Consider the following 22,740-nt stretch of genomic DNA (forward strand, 5'->3'; position numbering starts at 1 on the left):
GTTAATGATTTTTCCAACAGCATCAGCAAGATGGTTCTTGCACAAAACACTTTTGGTCTGTTAACACAGCACAGGATCTCCCTGACCCCCACTCCCTGCTGCGGATGTGTTCAGCTCTTCTCTGGTTTGTTTTACATGCTTGGCAACTTCTGAGCAGGGACAAAGGAATGGAAGAGAAAGAGGAATCCTCGCCAGAGCAGTGGGAAGCAAGATTGCAGGCTGAGAAGGGAGTTTGTGGTTTGGGGAGGGACAAAGGGAGCTGGGAGTTGGCTATACTCTCCCTGGCACAGAGATGAGGAAGATGCTGTTGCTTCTGTTTGTTTTTCTTCTCAGGCAGCAAAACTGCCCAGGTTTCTTGGTATGCTCCATCAAGGTTTTGCTCTACCACTCTATTTCACCGCGGCTTAGTCTCTCCGGTTTCTTAATTACAGCTGAGCCTGTCTCTAAAACAGTCAGAGATGCCCCTCTCTCTCCCATTTTGACCCTGAAATCTTCTCACGTTTTGAATAGAAAACCCTCTGTAGCGACATGCATATTTTTAAGAAATACATGATGGATATCTTATAAATGAGCTCTCTCAATTTGCAGTGTACTACTTCAGTGAGAGAACTGGGATAAAGTAGTTATTTCTCCTGCTTGCATGCAGATCAATCACTTTCACTCGCACCTTCCTGCATGAACAAGGAGCTGCCCCACTGATGAGGGTGCTCCTTTGAAGTGAACAACGTTTGCAAGGAAAAACCCTTATCAATATTGAGAGACCAAGGTATACATACATATATCTATATAAAAACATATTTTGTCATAGGAGAGAAAGTTATGTAAGAAAGAAATACAATATTGGCAGTCGTAGGTTTAGAAGCTATTGGATATTATTACCATTTTCCTTTCTTCTCAGAGAAACTTCCTGCAATGAGTTGTCCAGGCTTTTGGACAGTGCTTGTAGTGAATATATTTTATTTTTAGCTTTGGCTCACATAGTTACCAAGAATACTTTCATATTGAACTACTGCAAGATGTTTTTTTAAAGGACTGGTCTGCTGTGGATGTACCAGTGCTTTAGGAAAATAAGCAGAACTGGGACGCAGGTGTACCAAGTTCCAATCGTGTTCCAAACTTCACATCATTTTCTGGTCTTGAAATGTAATTGCTTTGTAAGTTTCCCCCTAAATGCCTTTCTCCAGGTCACCTTAAGGAAGTGTCCTCCTGCTTCTATTGTTCTGAGTGTTTACATGGTCACAGACAACTGAAATAAGTTGATCAATTATTTTATAAATATAACAAACTTTTGACTTTTTTTTTTTTTTTAAAATCCATGTTGTCTTAGGTGCCAGTTAACAATGTGGGGTACAGATATTGGCACAGTTGAGATGGAAGCATAGGTGACCAGAGGTGGGAATTTCTAAGCCATATTTGCTGCCTTAAAAGACCTAATATATAATTAGTCCTTCAGTCACAGCACTTGATACCTGCTAGAGCCTTTAGAAGGACTGCAGTTTCTTGCTGCCCTACTTTATAAGGCTGTTTTTCTAATATGATTATTTTCTAAATGGTAGAGGTGAGAACTGCAGAGGAAGTAAATGGTAACCATGAGCCACTGTAAATGGAAGAACTCTACTTGGAATCTAGAAGAGAAATCCAGCCTGCTGTATCTCTGTCCCTGAGAAGTAGTCCAGCAAGTCTCAGACCTATTATCATGGAGGTACAACTTGTAAAATTCAAGTTATTTTCTACTCTTTCCATCTTGCAGGAAAGAGAGACTTAGTTTTTAGCCCAAGTTGTATCTATTTTTGTCCCCATTACCTCCTGCAAGGAAGCAGTTTGTTTCTCCCTTTCCTCACACTCTTCCATGTCGGATTGTTTGAGACTTCAGTGGTTTCTCAGCTTGACTCTGATGGGCTCAGAATTAAAATCTCACCTGTTCTGGATGGCCTGATTATTTTCTGAGTACACTTCATTCATGGGCAATGCAGGTCCTGCAAGAAGTGCTTTTGAAGCAGGGGAGATGCTCAACCAGTCCTTTGGCACAGGTGGTACATGAATTGGTTAGCAGAGGGTCCTTCATTTTGGAAGATATATAGAAAGGATAAGAGAAGTGGTGTTATGGTCCTGGGGTGGGATAAATGTTGATCAAAGCTGAGAGGTTGTAAGAAATGATGAACAAAAAAAAATCATATATAAAATATACATCCCTGAATATAGGCAAGACTTCAGGATTCTGGATTAACCAAATAGCCTGAGACTTGAGGTGTTTTTTGCGTGTCCTCTCAAAGGGTATCTCAAAGGGACTTGATCATCAGAAAATGATAAGCCTGCAGCCTCTGAAGCTGCTGCCCTCTGTTCTCTAGATCAAAAGATTAAATAATCTCTCTGAAAAACGTCCAGTCCCTACTTTGCATTTCAGCTGGTGCACCTACCAGGCAAAAAAGGAGCCAGCACGGTAGTTAGAAACTGGCCCCCGGCTCTGTGTGCCAGCACGCTGAAACACATACTCGCTGCCTTTGGGGCAGCACCTGCCTGTGTTTGTAGTGATTTCTTTGCCCACTACCCCAATGCTTCATGACGTACCTTCTGAGGTCTCCAGAGTGAAAGGCTGAGCAGTGCTGTTGACTTAAATGCATTCTTCTTGGTTTTGTGCATTGCTTGTAGAATCTTTCTGTGGATTCTTTACTGTTACATATGAAAATTTAAAACATTCAAAACCAGTCAAAAATGTATCCGTGTAACTGTGCCAGACAGAAGCACTATTCTCACTTTGGAGAGGTAGAAATGGGAAGTCGAACTATATGGCCCAGTCCTGCTTCCTCCAGGAGCTCATGTGTCATGACCCTAAACAACATCACCACACCGTTGCTTTAGTCTCCAAGGGACTGGTTTGCGGAGAGAAGAATAAAATATGGAGGTGGCTGAGGAAGTAGTAACTGGGAGATAAGAAGGAGAAGAGATATGGCTGTGCTTGTGTCACCATGATGCTGTGCCAGCAGCTGTCTCAGCTCCCTGCTGTGACTCGGCCAGGAGAGATGCCAGTGGGTGTCCAGCCCAGTGCTGACACGCATCTTTCATGCTCTCCTGATCCATCCTTAGGTGAAGTGTTATCTTCTGTATAGCTGGTGCTGGGCAGCTGCTCTCTGGCACACCTGAGGTGGTGGTTTGCTTCCAGAGTTGTTGTGGTGGCTAAAATCTGGTTTCCCCAGGGTGTGCAGCCTGGGCAGGGTGTCATGTCATGTATTGTGTCCCGTCCCTGTTCCTCCCCACTGATCCTCCTCTTCTTTCCCGTCATAGGAACAATGTGGGCTGTAGTTTCAATAGTTTTGAAGTATTTTGGACTGTTCTAGAACTCGCAGCCTTTCTTAGACTGACTTGCCCTGGGCAGTGAAAGGTTGGTTGATGTCATGCAAGTCTGGCACCCTAAAAAGGTACTTATTCACATGTTTGATCTGAAAAGCTTTTTGGAGGCTGGCTGAAACCCTCAATCCTTACAACATGCCATTCTTTTAGGCTGGGCAGTTATATGGCTCATTTTTCCCAGGAGAAAGATTGATGATCTTCAAGGTTTGGCTCTGTAACTGGTATTGGTTCTTCTGAAAGATATGCATGGGTGGATCACTTTTACCCTGTAGAAGAAGAAAAGTTCCTGGATCCTCTTCTGGACCAGGCCTTATAAACCTTAGCCTGTGATATAGTAAAGGCTGTGGGCCTCCTGAGTGTCGTCTTGAGTTTTAATTTTTTTTCTAAAATAGCACAAATTCTGGAATGTGTGTATTTTGTGGTTCTTTCTTCATGATCACCTGCTGACTGAATCTATATTGGATTCTGGAACAATCTAACTTGAGCTTACTCCTCATATGTTCAAGCTACCTCATTACTGCAGGGAGCCACCTGAGAAATATGTTAATGGCCGTATGCCAATGCACTCAGCTCTATAAAAACCTCTGAGATGAACCTGCTCTGACTACTGAAAGCCAGAAACAACTACTCTCTTGTCTACACCAGGAAAACTACAACTTGTTAATTTGCCATCAGCCAGCAGCTGCTCTTGGGCTGGCAATGGTGGAGCTGGTAAACGGAGCTCAGGCATATTTAACACTGTAATAAAACATAATTTGGAATTACAGAGCAGACTGGTAATGCTGCCTATTACCAAAGTTGTTTGACACTTCCCATTATAAGACTCTATTTTCAGCCCCTTACAAGTTTGCCAATTTTTAACAGCTTGCACTGAGATTTCTTTAACTCAGTGTCTGCCTCTTGCTGAATATTCTGTTATTGTTTTTGAAAAAGAAAGAGTATTTAGCCAGAGCAGCTCAGCTGTTTCTAAGAAAGAGGACTGACAAAATACCTTGTTAGTCCTGTTAAATTTAGGTGACCTTTTCTTTTAACAGCTCTGAGGCAGGATTTGGCAAGAGGGGGGAGCCGCTGTCAGAGATGCTTGTGCTCTTTCTATGAATATTGACCAAAATATGCTGAAGTGCAAGTCCTCAAACTGTTTCAGTTAACACCAGCTAGCAGGTCTTTAATTAATAGCAGCAAATTTCCCCAAAGAGGTGATGCCTGCAGACTGGGTGAGTCTAGTCCTTGTGGTGGGGAAAACAGTTCTGACCCAGCTCCAGGAGCCTGGATCTGTGCGGATGCTTGGGGACATGGTGCCTGGCTTCTCTGTTGCTCTAGACTGAACCCAGGCTATAAAGATCTAAAAGATTTAAATGGGGCAGAATGAGATTTTGACCACAAGAGCAGTTTTTGTGTACTTGGGAAAGCTTTGAGTAGTGTGTAATAGAGGTGTAGTGCAGGTAGAGGTCCCTATAGATACCTATACATTGTTCATGCTATCCACTAGCTTAATGCATTCCTTGTAACTTTTGTGTGTTAAGCTACCAAATACAACTAAAAAATTGAATTTGTTAATAGTGATTGTCAGTGGCTTTTTTTTTCTGGATATAACGGTAGAAATTAAATTATTATTGAACACTACAGGCAATCAAAACTTAATTATTTTTGCTTTTGTTCACTGTAGTTTTTTTCCTGGGTAACATGTGGCTTTCTACTTATTCTTCATTTTTTTAATAAAGATACCGTTAAAGTTGGGTGTTACTCTTTCTGTGAGTTAATGCAGGTGCTGGGGAAATTTTGATCCATCCCTACAGAGACCAGGGTCCTGTCTTCCACTGGCCACTACCAGCAGCTGAAGGGAGAAGAGAAGGAAAAGCAACTATGCCCCCTTAGCCAAGCAAGGAAATCTGTGCCTGCTTTTAGAGATGCTGCCACTTGACTGGTTACAGTAGCTACAGCCTAGCTCTCAAAATTACCTTATCCTTTCAGTTTTCTATTAGCCAGCTTATGTGGAAATTGCATGAGCATCTCATGGCTTGTCTTGCAGAGCTCCTAAAATCTGCAGACTCGGCATCTCTGGATTGGCATACAAATAGCATTAGCCTTTATCTACTACATGCCTACAGCTGCAAATAGTGGGATGACTGAAAGTCCACACCAAAGGGCTCACAGAATCATGAAATCAATTATATCACTTACTCCAGGCAAACTAGGTTATGGTGGAGTTCAGCCATCCAAACACATGAGCTTACCACTGGAGATAAGGCATGGCTGCAAGAAGACTGCACTTAAATGTAAAAATAACATTTGAAAATCTAATGAAAACTCATACCTTTATTATGCACTTTCTCAGTGCATAATGGTATCAGGTTAAGAGACTTTAAACCTAAGGGCAATTTTTTATATTTATAGTCACAATTTTTAACAGTCAGCATTTCTCCTGCTTCCCTGGTTGGCATGAGAAGCCCACACAGATAAAGTTATGGAAAAAAGTAAAACTGAATATAGCTCAAGCAAAAGGCTGCCAAACACATGTAGTTCAAAAGAAATAGTGCAAGATGTTTTCTTCTTATTTTTCCCTGTTATCTGCTTTGTGAAACCATTCTCAGGCTGAAGGTGGATAGGAATCCTTTAATGACCCATCAATAAAACCACTTAGCAGAGCTGAATAGCAGCTGTGACAGGTGACCTTCCTTTTTTCCAGAAGTGCTCTATTAGTTCTCATTATCTTTCCTTTCAGACACTTTGGGGGCCTTTCAAGGCCCCTTATTTTCTCCTCTGAAGTAAACTGTGTTTCTTTCCTTCTGGAGATGAGTCCATGTGATTTGTTGGGAGAGTATGTCATTCACTGGAGATGCCTCTAGGAGAATACCTTGCTTGCCATGACAGAAGTGCTCTCATTGAAGAGGAAGCTGAGGCAGGGAGGAAGGGCAGCGGGAAGAGATGGCCTGAGGGTTGCTGATTCAAAACACACCGGGCAGTAAAATGCTCATTCCTTGCCTAGTTGTGCTCCATCATGGAGACTAGTGGAGCCACCTTTCCCCTCTCTCCCGGGTGTGTTTTGTAGAGGAGCTGAAATAATGTCCCTGTCCTTTGGCTAACTCTGGTAAGCTCTTCCATTGCTTCAGTTCTTCTCAAAAACCTGTGAAGTCAAGTAATAACTTTTGGGGGTTCTCTTTTCTGTCTAGCAAAGATGCTAACTGGTTTCTAGGTTTGTCCCCATACAGGTGTTGCTTACTTGTTCTCAGCTCTCTGATATTTGGGATTAGAAGAAGCTGTGGTGCATTAGCTAAGCTTGTGAAATTCAGTGATTTCATAGTTGCCAAACAAGGGGTTTTTTAAAGCCCTTGCATCAATATTATTTGTACTCCTATGACTTGCTCTGTGCAACTTGGACCTTTGCAACGATGTTGGTAGATTGTATTGATGAATAAAGAATCAAATCTGTTAGTAAAATGCTATGTTTTGCTCTGATTTACTTGCAGATATTTGAAGTGGATATGAAATTGGAAAGAATTGATGTGGAAGGAGAGACAGCTTTTTACTGAGATATCTGTTCCTTTGAAGTAAACAGAAATGTTGTGCTGCAGTATTGTGATCAGAACAGTGTAAGAGTGCCCATATTTAATGTTTTAATAGTAGCCTTGTCTTATCCAGTTTTGCTTTAGATATGAAAATGCAATTTCTGAGGCTTTATCAGGTAAAATGAGAAACTTTGCATGGAAAGAACTAGAAATGAAGTTTCTGCAGACATGTTTTCTTTTTCTAAATGCTGACAAATAGTTCCTGCCAAATGCTACATAAAGGAGAAAAAGAAACATATGGCAGTTCAACAGGAGTGAAAAGATGAGCTAATCCAGCATCCAACCAGCCTTTGGATGAGACTAAAATAAAACCAACCAGCCTTTATCATGCTTGATAGCACCGCTATAATTAGGAGTCTGTCACCAGGTTCATAATGAACCCTTGGCCCTATTTTCTGGGGTTTATAGTCTAATAGTAAGAGTCACTTTGGGTTGCAGCTTGGCATACTAGAACTTGCTGGGCAGAAGGTTCAAATCTAGCATGCAGGTTTTATATGAAATGACTGTTAAAAGTTAGGGGGTTGTGCCAGCAGTGAGTTAGTCGTGCTCATGTTCTGTCTTAAGTGTTTAAGGAGTTAGGCTCTAATGTGATTTATTTGTCTTTGGCATAAAAAATATAAACGTGTAGTTCAGTATCACAATGTGCTCACTTAAGCTGCCATGTAAGGAATCAAGAATGTAAGGAATCAAGATTTATATTTAATTTTTCCCCTCCTTTGGTTTTATGATCCCTACATCTGCCCTAGCAGAAGCTGCTGCTGCACAGCTAGGGCTAATCTTTGCTGTACTCTGCCTTAAAAATGTAAGGAATGAGTCTTCTTATAATTACAAGTCAGGTTTTGAATCTTAGGGAGAAGTCTGGCAAACAAGGCAAAAATCCAGCCTGCTTCTTTCTCCCATCTTTCCCTCCATCCTTGAGGCTTAGTCAGCTGCTGGCAGGGGGACTGGCTGTGCAGAAGGTTGGCTCAGTTGTGTACACAATCATGTAGTTAATTCTGTGCAAAGGGGTTTAAGCTTCAGGAAGTGTCCATTTTTTTCCGAACCCAGAATTATTTCATATCTAGTCCAAGGTACCAGAAGCTGAAAGAAGCCCTTCTTAACATATCTCTGTTGTGTGTTGTCCTCTCATCTCCATTGCAGTGATGGAGATCCCCAGCACCTCAGGATGTCTAATGTAGCTGTTCAAGAATGTCCACAGGAGACAGAGTAGAGCTCTTACAACAGACTGTGCATCTCATAATGAAAGGTCAAATATTTGTGTGTTAAGACTGCAGGTTTGGATTACAGATGGATGCCTAATGAGACTTTCATAAACGCTGAAGTTCCCCTGCAGCCTGGCGTGCCAGATTCTTAAAGAGTCTGGCTTAAAAGGAACAGCTAAACAACCTCAGTAACTTGAGCAAAACCTGATTAGGTTAGTCCTGTCCCAGTATGATTCAACCTTCTGACTTGTATGTGAAAGCAAAGGTGAGCCGAGGTGTATCCAGTTCATATTTAATATACAGTAAGTGTTAACTTTCCCTCCCAAACACTTCAGGGGAGGCTTTGATGTTCACTTGATGAAGGTGAATAGGTTGGGGGAGGATGAAAGTTCATGAAATGCTGTAGTAATCCTAAGGCTAGCAGGGCGGACAGCCGTGTGGTGCCTCTGAATTGTCGTTATAGAGAAAAGATTTAAAAACCATACGCATGAGTGCTGTAGACCAGGAAGGGGAGTGTATCTCGTAACCCCAACACCCCCTGCTGTACTGCTTCTGCTTGTCAGAAAGTCTGCGCTGCTTTTCTGACAAAGAGACCTCCCCAAAGCTCTACATTTATGAATTAGTAATTCATAAATTAGCAACTGTAGGTTGGCAGTCTTTTCAGAGTGCTATGCCAGGTTTTGCTTTCTGAGATGAGAGGCTGACCCATAAAAGCTGCGCCCATAAATGCAAGAGTTGAGAAATCCTGTTCCTTGAAAAGACAACATGCTGATTGAAGGCCATTGTGCCTTGTCTCTAGGCGAGGCACTTCAAAACCCAATGGGAGCCAGGAGCTGCTGCCTCTTGCAGAACCCTTGGCCCCAAGCCCCTTGATCCCGCTGTACACCATTCAAACCCTGCTGGCAGCCCCGCCACCGACTTCTGACCTAGCTGGCCAGAGAGGACAATAGGAAGGAGAGAGTGGTAACATATGTGCCTCTGTACACACACATTCTTGGCCTCTTTGCCTATATCTGCTGGCAAACACTTGGCAGGAAGCGGCTGCTGACACTACTAGTTGCATTACACTCTTCGTTTGGTCCCCATGCTTTCCAGCAGGAGCCACAAAGCATGAATTTGAACTAAACTGTGACAGCCTTCTGAGGAAAGGAGGAGAGATTATGTCAAGAACAAAGCAGGGCCCTCTGCTTGGTTCTCGGTTTGCGGAGGTGCAAGCCCAGGGCTTCTTGAATTAGTGACAGGATGAGGAAGGATCTGGGCAGACACTGCATCTCAAGGTGATCTCTCTGATTGAATGGCTACTTGGAGGGACATTATAGGAAAGCATGTAAGAAGGCATACCTGTAAACAAAGGTATCTATAGCATCCAAAGGGAATGCAGTGAATGAGTAAGATTCATTCAGCCGTCTTCAAAAACCTACCAGTCATATGGTGCATAGGAACCACTTATGCTAACAACTAGAGGCCGGCATCTTGAAGATTAGTGCATGAACATGGGGGACCTTTGTGAGTATGGTTTTGATCATTAGAAGAAACAAGCTGATATACTCAATCAAAACATAAGCTGATCACAGAAGAAAGCAGTGTAGCATAATCTCATTGAAAAGAAGGCTTTTTAAAATTTCTCTTAATTAGAATATATTTGATCTCTTGGCTTGTTCTTAATTTACAGAGAAACATGGAAGCACCTTCCGATTTCTGTTTCACAGCAGAAGCTTGCGTAACCCTTCAACTCCTGGCATTTTCAAACTACAGTAGAAATTACAAAAGGGAAAGTTGCAGTTGATGTGGAAAACACAATCTGTGTCTACAGAGTCTTCTGCTTTAAAATGCCCATTTTATACTCTTCTCCAGAAGATGTGACAGCTCAGCTTATTAGCAGGGCTTTTTTTAATTTGTGTTATTAAACATTTTTCAGGGAAAAAAGCCCCCAAATGAAAGGAAATCTTGCAGTGCCTTTTTATTTTTTTCTTTTTTTCCCCCCAACAGCTGTATCACAATTCCTATCCTTTCTAAGTGTATGTAATTCACAAAAATATATAGACATGCATATTTGATATTATCACTTCTTGGAACCTCAGAGTTCATTAGTTGATGCTTAGCAGCAGCTTTCTCTTCTGTTGCAAACTGCTGCTGAGTAAAGCATCAGCCAGTCTCAAAAAAGGTTATTAAAAAAAGATCAACTCTAAAACAGCAAGGATAGAGTCTGGATGTTTATCTTCTCTAAAACATACCAGTTGTTCCTTTCTTCAAATAAGAAAATTACATATTTGTCTTCAGTTTTAATATTTTGCTACCAAATTTTACTTGCCAAAAATGGTCCTATCTCTTAAAAAACCCACTATCTGTTTGTGTGACCCATAGAAAACTTTCAGAAAACTCCTTTTCTGTTGCTTTGGTAGTCAAACTGTTGTGCTTCAAGCTACAAGGTTTCTTTTTTTTTCTAGCCTTTCTGGAGATAATATTTTAAAAATTGCCTAAAATATAATTTCGTGTAACAGTTGTGCTGCAGAGGCCGAAGCTTTCCCCTGTTTGCTCTCAAGTTTCTGAGTTCCATTTTGAAAGTTCGCAGGTTTTGACAACTTCAGAGTTTGACAAAACTATAGAGTGAAGAAAAAACAAACAGACAGCAAACATATTTTCACTGTGATGGGGAACATGGGTGGCAGGTCATCAGCTCTCACATGAGGCAGACAGTCGGGGGAGTAGTGCTGTGCTGTCATTCCTAGCCCACGTTTGAGGACTAAATGCTGCCTGTTCACTGGGCATCTTGTCTCGCTATTACATGCCTACAAGTTTTATTATTCCAAGTGACCAGAAGGGAAAGTAATTTTTGCTGTACCCTCCTAACAGCTTAAGAGCTTTAAATGCCTGACCCCTCCACTACTTCTCCTGAGGTTTCAGAAGGGGATGTCTCTACTACTCTGGTCCCCTCCTCAGCCTTTTCCAGTCCTCTTGCCTCGCCAGCCACCTCCTCTTCCATTTCTCAATAGTTCCTTATGGTTCTTCCAAAGAGCAGCCATCATGGCATGATTCTTGCCTTTTTCATTAGTGCCACTGGTAACTCATCATGGAACAACTGTTGCCTGTGCTTATTAATTTAATTCTGCTGTTCTTGTTTGTGAGAAGCAGGAAACTATTGCTATCTGTCTTCAAACTCAAGAAGAGGCCACTGACATACGTTAGTCTCCAGCTTCTTTGAAAATACTGTTCTTTTGCAAAACCAGAAATACCACAATTATTTTTAGCAGAATATCTCATTTGCCAAAGTTGCTGATTTAGGTTTTCCATTTGCCTGGGCTGACATTGTTTTTCAAGCCCATTATATGTTTATAATTATAGACATCCATTTAAAAAACAAAATCACTTAGTAGGGAAGTAGAGGACCTGCACTTACTCAGCATGCTCTGCAGACTGGCTGTCGTAATGGGATGTGAGAAGCCAGCCTAAGCATTTGCAATGCTCTCTCCTTAAATTTTTTTTTCACAGTTTGGTTCCTCGCAGCACTTACTGCTTTCTGCTGACCAAGAGGAAGGGCTGGAAATAATTTCAGAATTATTTTTCAGAAAGAGTTTTGCTTGTGGAAAGGGAGAAAGTTTTTACCTTTGCAGACAAAAAAAAAAAAACAACAAAAAACCCAAACAACCTGAAACAAAAAAAAAAAAAAACAAACAAAAACCCAACCACAAGAAGAAATGAGCAAAAAAATGAGCAAATGAGCAAAGCAAAAGCATATACTTTAAAGTGCCATGGTGGATTGAATCAGTGCAGTGTGTATGTTTTGGATTTGTGCACACATGGTAAGGAAAGCCAGCAAAAGTCTTCATGGGATTTTACTGAGCAGAAGTTAACACAGATGCCAAATCAATTTATCATTTCTTTGGTTGCGTGCCATTGTCCCTGATGACCCTCTACAGCCTTGAAGCAGTGAACACTTTCTCTTCCATTAAATATGCTTGTTTTGTTTTTAACTACTTCCCCACTACTCCACTAATCATATGTTTTGTGGCAGCAGCTGTTTTCCCCCTTGTAGGTGGTTAGGTGCCTTGCGTTAATAAATACAAGTATCTGGAGAGAGAGCAGAGTTGATCCAGAAGCAGCTTTGTTGGATTTGTGGGACTTTTGGGGGGTTTGTTTATGACAGAACTAGTAGTATGGAGAACTTCTGAGGATCTACTTTTTCCAATTTATAGCTTCTGGCTTTTCTCCACCCTGTGCTTTCTCCACTCTGTTTTTTCCCCACCAATTCTTCCATTAAAAGGGTAGGTTCCATAACCACCCATATGTTTGTGGTCTACCTGAGGCAGCTGGTATAAGGTTAAGTTCTTCCACAGCCTCCTTTTGTAGCTCTAGGAAAGGTGTTGTGCCTCAGGTGCTCTGTCTGAAAGCACAGGCAATTTAGAGCTTTCTTGCAATTCAGTTCATCGCTTTTGCAGTTGTTTTTTTCCATTACTGTTTGGAGATACAACACAATGTGTGCTGCGAGCCCTCTGTGGCTGATGGTCAGAAAAAGTCTCCTTTGGTCATGCAGGAGGATTGCTACTTTGTTTTTTTTACTCTTCTCTCATCTTCTTGAGATGCAAGTGTTGGTATCAAGAGCTGTTGGGCAGATCACAGTTCCTCCTCCAATCCAAACTCTGTCAGCTGTGCCCATGGTTGGAATTAGAAGGGGTGCCTTAAACAGTTTAAATAATAGCTCTTCACACTCCTGACTGTTTTTGACAGAAAGGGCAAGGGAGCATCCTCCAAATGACTCTCTGGGCAGCTTTGAAGGTTGGTAACTTCCACAAGGTCTGGACAAGCACTAGTCTGAAAGCAGGCACTTCTTCAACTCATGTGGCTGGAGCTGGGAGATGATACTTAGCCACAAGCTGCAATTGATACTTGTGACATGTCTCATGGCAAATAATTTCTCTTAGGCTGTGCTTGAAGAAGTTGGGTAAGGACATAGTCAAGGAATTTTGTGCTTCAAACCTAGAGGTGTGTTGTCAAGCATGCTTAGCTCTGTTATGTGGTCATGATATCCAAGAGGATTCCTGGCTGGTTGTCACAATTTTCTATCTGTGTGTTAAGAGAACAGATTATTTTAGAGAAGATGATCAGTGAGCTCACCTGTGTTTGGGCCTGACAACAAAACCCAGTGCTATGGGAAGTCAATCCACACAACATCCAACTGGTGCTTTTTGGAGAACCTCAAGATAAAACAGATGCAGTTATCAACAGAGAATAAAATTGAAGGTAATGGCAGAAAAGCATCTGTTGGTCTTCTCATAGTCTAGTTACGCTAGGGTGCTCTTCTAGCATGGTATAGACATTTGTAAATATGGACTTGGAGGAGCAGAGGCTTCACGAAGTACTGTGAGCTGAAAGGCCACTTATGTGGTGATACTGCAGGAGGAATTGGACCTTCTTCTATATCCTTCATCAGCAAAACCAGAGGGAGAATTTTCAGCTTCTGTACTTTCTCCTCTGTCCCCACTGATGTTCACCACTACCTCAAACCGTGATTTTGTGGGACAAAATTTTTGGCCTGTGTCCATATGTTTGAGACAAAACCATACAGATACACACCCTTTCTTTGTACTCTTTTAATAGCTTTCCACAGAACTCATCCTGCCTTCCTTCCTCCCCCTCATTTTTTGGCAGCCTTTTCCTGAGTTGGGTTACTCCCACGCAGCACTGTGTGGCAGCACAGCTGATGGTGGGCTGTGGGCTGAAGACACATCAGCAGTGGTAAAAGCAGAGAGTGAGCCAGGACTTTGTTGTGAATCTTCAGCTTCATCCATGTCTGTGGAGCTGTCTGCACGCTCATGCTCTAAACCAGGTCTGTGAAATGCTACAAAAAGTATTTCTGTGGAAGCAGTGGTCACCCCTAATAGAGGTGTGGGAACTAATCTCTGTAGGAGAAGGGGAAAGACTGGAAATTTCATCTAGCCAGCCCTGTCTTGAGAGGATCCCTTTCATGCAATAATGCTCCAAAGCTCTGCCGATGGCCCTTTCAGTGCAATGGTATGAGAGAGAACCCTGCTGTCCTCCAAAGCAGACTGATAAAATCTGCTTCCATTGCACACAGCTGCATTGCTCCCTTTATGGAAAAGGAGTTGAATTTACCCATGAGTCCTAGCTGTAATTTGCCTCTCTTGCTCTCAGAAGTGCCTGTCTATTTTGGATAAAATTTCATTTAAGTCTTCATTTTCCTTGGAGCTTGCCTTCAGACTCTACAAGAACAACAAAACCCACTGAGCAAGTCAAACTACAGGCTTGTTCTTTCCTTTGTTTGTGGTGGTATTTACGAAGAAGGACTGACTTTGACTGACAGTCTATCGACAGAAGAAAAACAGATCCACAGTGGAATATGCTGTTCTCCCAGTTAGCTTAATGAGAAAATGAGCTTGTTGCATCTTTTCTTTCTTTCCTAGGTAAATCCATAATTAATTCAGGTTTGATACATTTTTCTGTCCAAACGCTTACATTCTTGAATCTGCTTCGTCTCTTTCATCATGGTCAGGCTAATAAATCCCCTAATTTTGTGCGAAGTAATTCAGAAGGCTGAATTCTGTTTTTTTTTCTCATATAGCCTTTGAAATTGACATTAGCGTAGGTTTGGCCTCTACTAAAACCCATTTGACGTGAGAACTGCGGTCATCCAGTGGCTTGCTTTTGGATGGAGTTTTAGATAGTGACATTAATATAGTTCAGTCTGATGTATATTTAATAATCTCCATGGAATTCCAGTATTTGAAATTTGAATTGAGAAAAGAGAGTGGGAATTGGCCTTGTCTGTCCCAGCATTGTCTGTCTGATCATGCATTCTCCCGATACCTTGTGACACCATCAGAGTTTCTAGTGCAAATGCAGACACGAGTATATTGACATTAAATCTCCCCAAAACATGCTTGTTTTTCTTAGAAACTGCATAAAATCATGAGGTACCGAGGCCTGCAGATAGTGTAGTGGATGGTTTCTGGCAATATGGCACAGCTGCTCTGAGTGCATTGCCTGAACAGCTGTTTTACGAGGCTCCCAGTGCAGGGTCTTTACCACCAGGTAACTGCTGAGGCAGCGCATGGTTGAGTGTTTTGGATCTATTTCATGCCTTGTTCTCCAGAGGCACGTCACACTAGTTTGTGAAGATAGCTCAAAATAGGTGCAGTTGCTGTCCAATGAACATGTGTTATTAGGCTTAACATATAAAAACATTACCTAGGGTTTTCTTATGCCTGCTGGCAAAAAGGTGTTCTTTTAAAGAAATGCCAATAATAATAAGAGCTACTTCAAATGAGAACTGAGTTTCTTAACTATGAGTGGGAAATTATGTAGATTACCAACCCTGAGAACTCTCTGATACTCAGTGGCATGATTAGAGGGTGTGAAAGTCTATTTGAGGACTTGGCTAATTTAAACTACTTGAGCTCCACAGCAAAATTACTTCAGGTGATACTTGACAGCTGTGTTTTCTAGCAATAAGGACTCAGTGTGTTTCAGAAGATGTAGTTTGTTTGCTGTTTGTGACCTTCTCTCATTTTGAAGCAATGCTTGCACTAATGACTGGTTTTAAGGACTTGAGGAGGGGCTAGTTTTGCTAATTGTGTTCCAGGCTGAAGTTACGTGGCTGGAGATGGAACAGACATTTTATTTTTGCTGTATGGCATGATCTGGTTTGTGGCCTTAGAAGATATAATTGGAAGATAAGATAGCAGCTTTTGAAAAAGGAAAGTGTTTGGATTTCACACTCGATTTAAGAATCCTTTAGTCTCTGTGTGCGCTCGTGTATATGATTAAAACCACATTTTTAAAATGCACATGGAACGTATTTGAAGGCAAGAAGCATGTAATGTGTATGCAAACTGTAGTGTTATAGTTTTAACTGTGTGTATGTATATATTATATATATATTGCTGAATGTTAATTCATCTCATTAAGACTTAACACAACATCCTTGAGAACTACTGCTACTAAGAAAGTGTCATCCTTCATGGCCCTTCTAGCATTTGTGTTGCAAAGTTGTCCCTGCTGCCCTCCAGAAATCAGCTTTCTGCTGTCTTTACCTTTTCAAGCTTCTGAGAGGCTCAAGTCTCCCATGAGAACTATAGTCTGCGGTATGGAAACTTCCTTTAGTTGTTTGCAGAAGACCTCATCTATTTCTTCACTATGTGGTCTGCAATAACCTCCCACCATAACGCCACCCTTACTGTTCTCTCTTCTAATGCCAGCCCACAAGCATTCACACAGCCTATCATCCATCCCATGGATGAGCTCTACATATTTGAGAGGCCCTTTCATGTAAAGGGCAACAGTTCTTCATTGCTGCATTTTGTTAGATGGATCTCTCTAGTATCCTTCATTGCTCAAGAGAGTCCCATGGTCATAAAAGCCAAGGTGCAGCCTGGGATGCAAGTCATGCAGCCAGACACTTATTTGCAGGAATTGTCCACTCCACTTAGGCTTCTCCCTTTTGCCTTTAGGACCAATGGCTCCAACCATTGCCCATAAAGCTCTGTAATGTTTCTTCATATATTGCAGCAGGCCTCCCATGGCAATGTCATTGGTGCCTACATAGATGAGCAACAAGGGATGATAGATGGAGGGGCAGGTGAGCTTCAGTTGCCTTTCTACACCATCCTAAATCTGGCACCTCACAAATAAAACACCTCCCATGACAGTATCTTGGGTCAGTAGAGGCCACATGCTCACACATAGCCTTTCAATGTCCCTCTTTCCTCGCATTGTGTGGCTTGGGGTCCTGCTTTTGCAAGACCATGAAGACCCCATTCATCTCCTGTTCACCCCCTACTCTTTTCTTCCCACAGCCCTCTTTTGTGGCTGCCCAGTGCCCCACAGCACTGCACTTTCTTGCGGGATGCCATAGTGGAGACTTGAGGTCATCTCTTCTCTCTGGGCTGTGTGCTATCTCCAGCCACTGCTTCTGACCCAGAACCTGCTAATTCAGGTAGGAAGGGTGAAGTGCATAATGGCCCTGGGTTTCTTGTAGAATAAGGGAAGGAAAGGAAATGAGTTTCTGCAGATTCCCCATGGCAAAATGTTTTACCAGAGTTGCACCAGGACAGGAGGATGCAGTATAGCTTTCTGGTAAAAGGGCCTGTGCTGGGCTGGAGGGGTCTTGAGAGGAAAAACCCCACTGTGTTTCTAAGCTTGACTTCTCTAAATTAGTGATTAAAAAGCCTAGTCCTGACAACTGTGAGAAAATTTCTTGCTTTCTTATCTCTAGGCATCCTATTAATGAGTTTGTTGTAGTCAAGATCTCATTTTCAGGATTATAAAAAAAGGTAGGGTTGTTTTTTTGTTTTGTGTGTTTTTTTTCCCCTACAGAGTGTGATGATACCTCTTCTGGACTTTTGTTTTTTTTCCCCAAAAAGAAACAGGTTTTCTAATCTTGATAATCACCTTTGCCAGTAATAACCACCTTTGAGATGAATTTCTAAGCCACTTGAGAGTTCTCCCATGAAAGTCAGTAGTCCTTTTTGTTGTGTTGCTTGTTTTTTTTTTTCAAATCGTGGAGTGCCTTTTCTTCATTCAAATACATACCTCAACCTCATCAAAATATTAATAAGTAGGTTTTTATGCATAAGTATTTATTTCCAGACCCAATTTGCAGCTGTTATGGTTTGTTGGATCAGCGATTTCGTTTTTTAATGAAATTTCGAAGGAGTTTTTGATTATGAAATGCAGTGTCTCACAAAGAGCTATTAAGTTTTAATGTGTCAATATCTGCTTTTCCTTTAAATTACTTCTCAAATTTCCTACCTGTTTAAAATTAGAGGAACTGTGGATGAATTAAAAGTGATAGGAGGCTTCTATTCTTGTAATGATTTGAAAAAAATAATTAAAGAAATTACTTTTCAGTCAAATCGAGGCTCAAAAAAGGAAGCGATGCTCTAGAGTAACATGCAGGATGATTCCTTAGGGCTTTTTGTGCTTATAAAATGCTCTTTTAGGAGGTTTTGGCAGCATTTTAAAAACCATTGACTAAGTTTAGTCTTACAGTCCCCCAGCAAGGTGGGTTGATGTGATCCTTCTAGCGCAGGACAGGAGTTTCAGCAAAGGACAGCACTACCCGAAATCATACAGTGCGGCCGCCGACTGGGAGTGAAGCTTATAGCCCTTACCCTGTGGTTTCATGTTTGAGCCAGCACTCCCACACTAGCTCCTGTGAAGCCACGGGGAGAGGAGAGAAGGGAGGGGAATTTGTTGCTTATTTGGCCCTGCATAAGTTAAAAAGCCCTGTGCAATGTCTTGGAGGAAGACATGGGAAGAGCGTGGCTATTGGTGAAAGAAAGTGCCTGGAGAGGTGGCGAGACAGTGTTTTATAGTCTGCTGACAAATGACTTGGTTTTGATTCAGCTTAAGCTGGAAACAAAACCGTAAGCTGTGTGTGAACTGGATCCTACAGCTGTTCACCAGATCTAGGCTTCTATAGGGCTGCCCCCCTGCCAGCCACTCCCAGAGCAAGCCTCTTGCAGCGCAACGTACCCAGACAGATTATTCAGCAGAATCTATTCGAAAACTGACTTCATATTTGCCAGGGGTTTGTTGGCCCTAAGATTGGTCTGTCTGAAAGGAAGACAATACTGGAAGATGTCTGGAGAACCTGTCCCCAGGGTTGCCTGCTTGTTTGAGAGAAGGAGGGAGAACTGGCAAGGCCATTTTACGTTGTAGGGAGCAGATTGTCCTCCAGCCTCTGTTTGGCTGCACTGAGAAGGTGAAGATGAGAAACAAAAAGAGAATGATCAACCCCAGCTGAACCACTGAGGTTTTCCCAAATTGGGTGCTGGGGTTAAAGCTGGCATTATGTATTTCTTAGGTACTCACAAACATGTTTTATTTAACATTTTTTTTTCTTGGTCAAGCAAGCTGGATGATCTCCATGTTAGTTCTGGCATCCTCTCAGCCACTTTCTCCTACTCATTACTGCTGCCCAAAGAGGTGGTCCTGCCCCCATTCTTCCCTCTGTCTGCACAGTGAGCCAGTTCAGCAGTCTCACATGGCCACAAACTTGCCAAATCAAAGACAATGAGTTTTTTGCTAGATTAGTGAGTCAAATCAGTTTATTCCTGAGGGCCAACAGCAGGGAGGAGCTGAGACTGCATAGTGCAGGCTAAGGAATGGAGAAGGCTACACGTGGGCAGAAGGTCGTGCAGCCTGGTGGTGTGGGTCAGCTGAGTCTGTCATGGAGCCATGACGGGAACATTCGTTCTTGGGTATCCACCAAGATGCAAACTCAAACTTTCTATAGTTATCCTGTAGAAAGGCCATACTAATCTCTTTCTGCCCCTCTTATCTGTTTTTCAGTGTGGGTTCTCTGATATTTCTTTGGGGGATATTCTGTCATGCAATTCTGTTAAAAGACCCAGTCAAGCACAAGAGAACAAACTGCTTTACAAAACAAATTTAATTCATCCCTGTGCTCATGAAACCATTTGTGTTATAACCTGGAAAAACGAATGCATTTCAGAGAAGCTATTCTTATTTCTTAGTCATGCAAAGTATAGCCACTGTCAGCACAGGTGATCCTTCACCCTAAAATATTAAAGCAGGGACTATGGGCAAATATTTTTCAGCTCAGTAATTCTGTATCTCACAGGAACAGCTTCCACAAGTCGCTTACTATTGTCAATGCCCACGTCTTGCAGTAAAATGGTTTTTTTTTTTTTTTTTTAAAAAAATTCTTTTACCTCATTTGGTCTGTTAATTAAAGTCAACAAAACTTGGAAAAATTACTTCAGGGAAAATATAACTCTGCTGTGTCTCTTTGGGAGAAGAAAAAATGAAGTGTGTCACTTTGGGAATGTGATAGTTTGTTTCTTGGGCAGAACTTCCTCTGCTGTAAATTATTTCAAGGAGACAGTGCTTCAGGCTCCAGCAGTGTTACTTGTTTTTGTAACCTTGTACAGCAACTCTGTCTGAAAGCCTGAAAACCTTTCCAGATATTTAATGGGAAAGATGCAAAATTCTGCAGCAGTGTTAGCCTTGTGCTGCTTAACAGTTAGACTGGACTTCGAGTCTTCACCTGGCAATGACAAATAGGCTTGAAATGCACATATTTGCAGGGTGTTTTGTTAATCATCTTTTTTTTTTTCTAGAAAAGATTAAAGAGCTAGCGAGAGCCTTGCGAGCTGCAGGAAGCATTTGTGGACTAAACATGGCAGGAGCTAATGAATACTTTGTCTCCTGTGGACACTGCTGCATAAAGAGATAACAAAGAGTGAACAACAAGCATGCCACCTTGTCCATCCTCTTAGAGTAATTCAGCCAGCTGGTGATTAAAGCCATCTAGTTTCAAGGGCACCAACAGAAATGTGCTGGAATTTCACACTAAACTTATTTAAGAAGTTACTGCTCCAGCTGTCAGCTATGTTTCAGTAGCAGGAATAGAAGGAAATGAAAGTTGACTTCTCCCTCATTGCCGTTCATAGCCTGGTATGCTAACTGATGCTGAAATATGCTGCAGTCCTTTTCCAGAGACAGCGACCTCCAGCACAAGCATAATTCACAGTTAAGGGTGGTGGCATCTGCCACCAAACATGAGCAACTTAGGTCCATGTGCCCACACTGTGTTATGTTAGGGTTAGGAGACTGGTCTTCGTTGTATCTCACCAAGAACTTCACCAAAATTATATATTGTAAACTCAAATCAGCAGAGAGCATGCTGCTTACCAGGAATTGCATCCTATAGCTGATGCAATTTCCTCTTGTGTGGAGAGTTTCACATGAGTAGACGGCTGGCCGAACAGTCATAGGCTTCCATCCTGGCTTTAGGAATGGCAAGGACATGTTTTAGCTCACCTCTCAAAAGAGCCCTTGTAGTGTTTTCTGTATTGAAAGAATCCAAGACTTTGTTTTTCTCTGCTTTTGTTATAGTATGCTGTGTTCCCTGTTTCGAGGAGTTAAAGAATTGGGTTTTCTGGTGCTGTTAACCTTTCTTCACATGTAAGGCAGAGTATAAAATACTTGTATTATTGAAGGTATATTTTAGAAGCTTTTTAAACTTGTTCACAGAATGGTAAGACCTCTGGATATCACCTTGTCAAACCCCTGGGCTAAATTAGCAGGTTAACCTTGAGCAGGTTGCATAGGAACTTATCCAGGTGGGATTTGAATGTGTCCAGGGAAAGAGCCTGTCTGAGTGCTCTATCACCCTCACAGTAAAGAAATTTTTCCTCATGCTGTGGTGGAAGTACCTGTGTTCTGGTTTGTGACTGTTTCCCTTTGTCCTGTCACTGGACACCATTGACAAGAGTCTGGCCGAATCCTTTGGGGCCTTTACATATTGATAAACGTTAAGATTCCCTCTCAGGTCCATAAAATAAATTTGTCAGACAGGTTTTGAAGCTTCTAAAAAACTAGAGGAATGTGTTGTTAAATGTGTTAGTTTGACTGGAGGTCTTCGTGTGTTGGTGTGCGTTGTTAAGGGTTGTGCCTTCTTCAGGCCCTGGGAATGAACTATGATAATTTTACAGGCTAGATACCATTTGGCATTTTGAAGAGGTGCAAGCATATAGTTTTAATGAAACAAAGTATTGTTTTATCTTAACAGAAATTGTGCAACACATCAGAGAAGAATTTACAAATAAAAATCAAATGAATGCCTGTTTTTCAAGTTTTGTCATTTCTGGTAAATTGTGATGGATTCAAGTCATTCGTATGAACCCTGACAGAGGCCTACCCTCATCTCTTACAAATTACTCTAATACAGTTCAGGTAACTTTGATTTGTATCTTGATGGCTGGCAATGCAGCCAAGGTTATGGAGATGACAGTTGCCTACCAAAACCTATCTATAGCTTTATGGTTTGTCAGTTTACTGTGAGGTTACTTACCATTTATTGTTTTGGTTTTCTGTTAGTGTCTTAGTATTTTCTACTAGTGTGGAAAATCTAGGTTATTCATTCATTGAAAATATCAATATAGCTACTATATAATTATCTTAATCACTCGGGTCAAATGCAGCACTTATGCACTGCTACAGATCAGTCCCACCTTCCTTATAGCTCTCTGTCAGAGTGTATGGCCTTCACCCTCAAAAAGTGCTGGGCAATTGAAAATTACTTTATTTCCATGCCATTTCCTTCTCTGAGATGGCTCTTGCTTTCTGCACCGTCGCCCATCACATACAGCTAAATGGACAAACATGAAACTATTGTGCCTATCAGCATGATGCACATGCCAGAATGTGTCATGTATAATCTGAAATTACCAGCAGGCATTTATCTGCCCTTTTTTTGTTTGATGGGTTTTCTGTGTCTATCTGTGTCTGGGCTACAGGTATTATGCATGTTAAATTTGGTTCTAAACAGACCTAATGCAATATATTCATTCTGTTTTGAGTGGCTTCTCTTCCCACCATTATATAAGCATGTAATAACAACTAAATAACAACTTTTATAACAGGCCAAGTGTTGTTTATAATTCTCATTTGAGAAGGTGGTCTATGCAGAGGCTATATTTTTCTTTCAAACTGTTGGTTGTCAGCAAAAATAAAAATGCAAAAGTATGCATTTTTGAAAGGGACTGAGGTACAGAAAATAATACTTAAGGAATAATTTTGTTTTAATAACCTTCATTCTTAGAAGAATTGCATCCTATGGTTCTTTGCCATTACTATGT

General features: G+C 41.5%; 1 protein-coding gene across 7 annotated transcripts in view; it reads left to right on the forward strand.

The window, feature by feature from the left end:
* PLXNB2 (plexin B2) overlaps positions 1–22,740 on the forward strand; it is a 261,938-nt gene that overhangs the window by 36,383 nt on the left and 202,815 nt on the right. The window contains exon 3 of one of the 7 annotated variants that reach the window (XM_054073394.1): positions 6,816–6,938. The exons of the other annotated variants lie outside the window; for them this stretch is intronic. The gene's annotated coding sequence lies outside the window, so the exon portion shown is untranslated. The remainder of the gene's footprint in view (positions 1–6,815; positions 6,939–22,740) is intronic. 7 annotated transcript variants of the gene reach the window in all.

The sequence above is a fragment of the Cuculus canorus genome, chromosome 1, assembly GCF_017976375.1.
Source record: "Cuculus canorus isolate bCucCan1 chromosome 1, bCucCan1.pri, whole genome shotgun sequence".
NCBI classification, from domain to species: domain Eukaryota; kingdom Metazoa; phylum Chordata; class Aves; order Cuculiformes; family Cuculidae; genus Cuculus; species Cuculus canorus.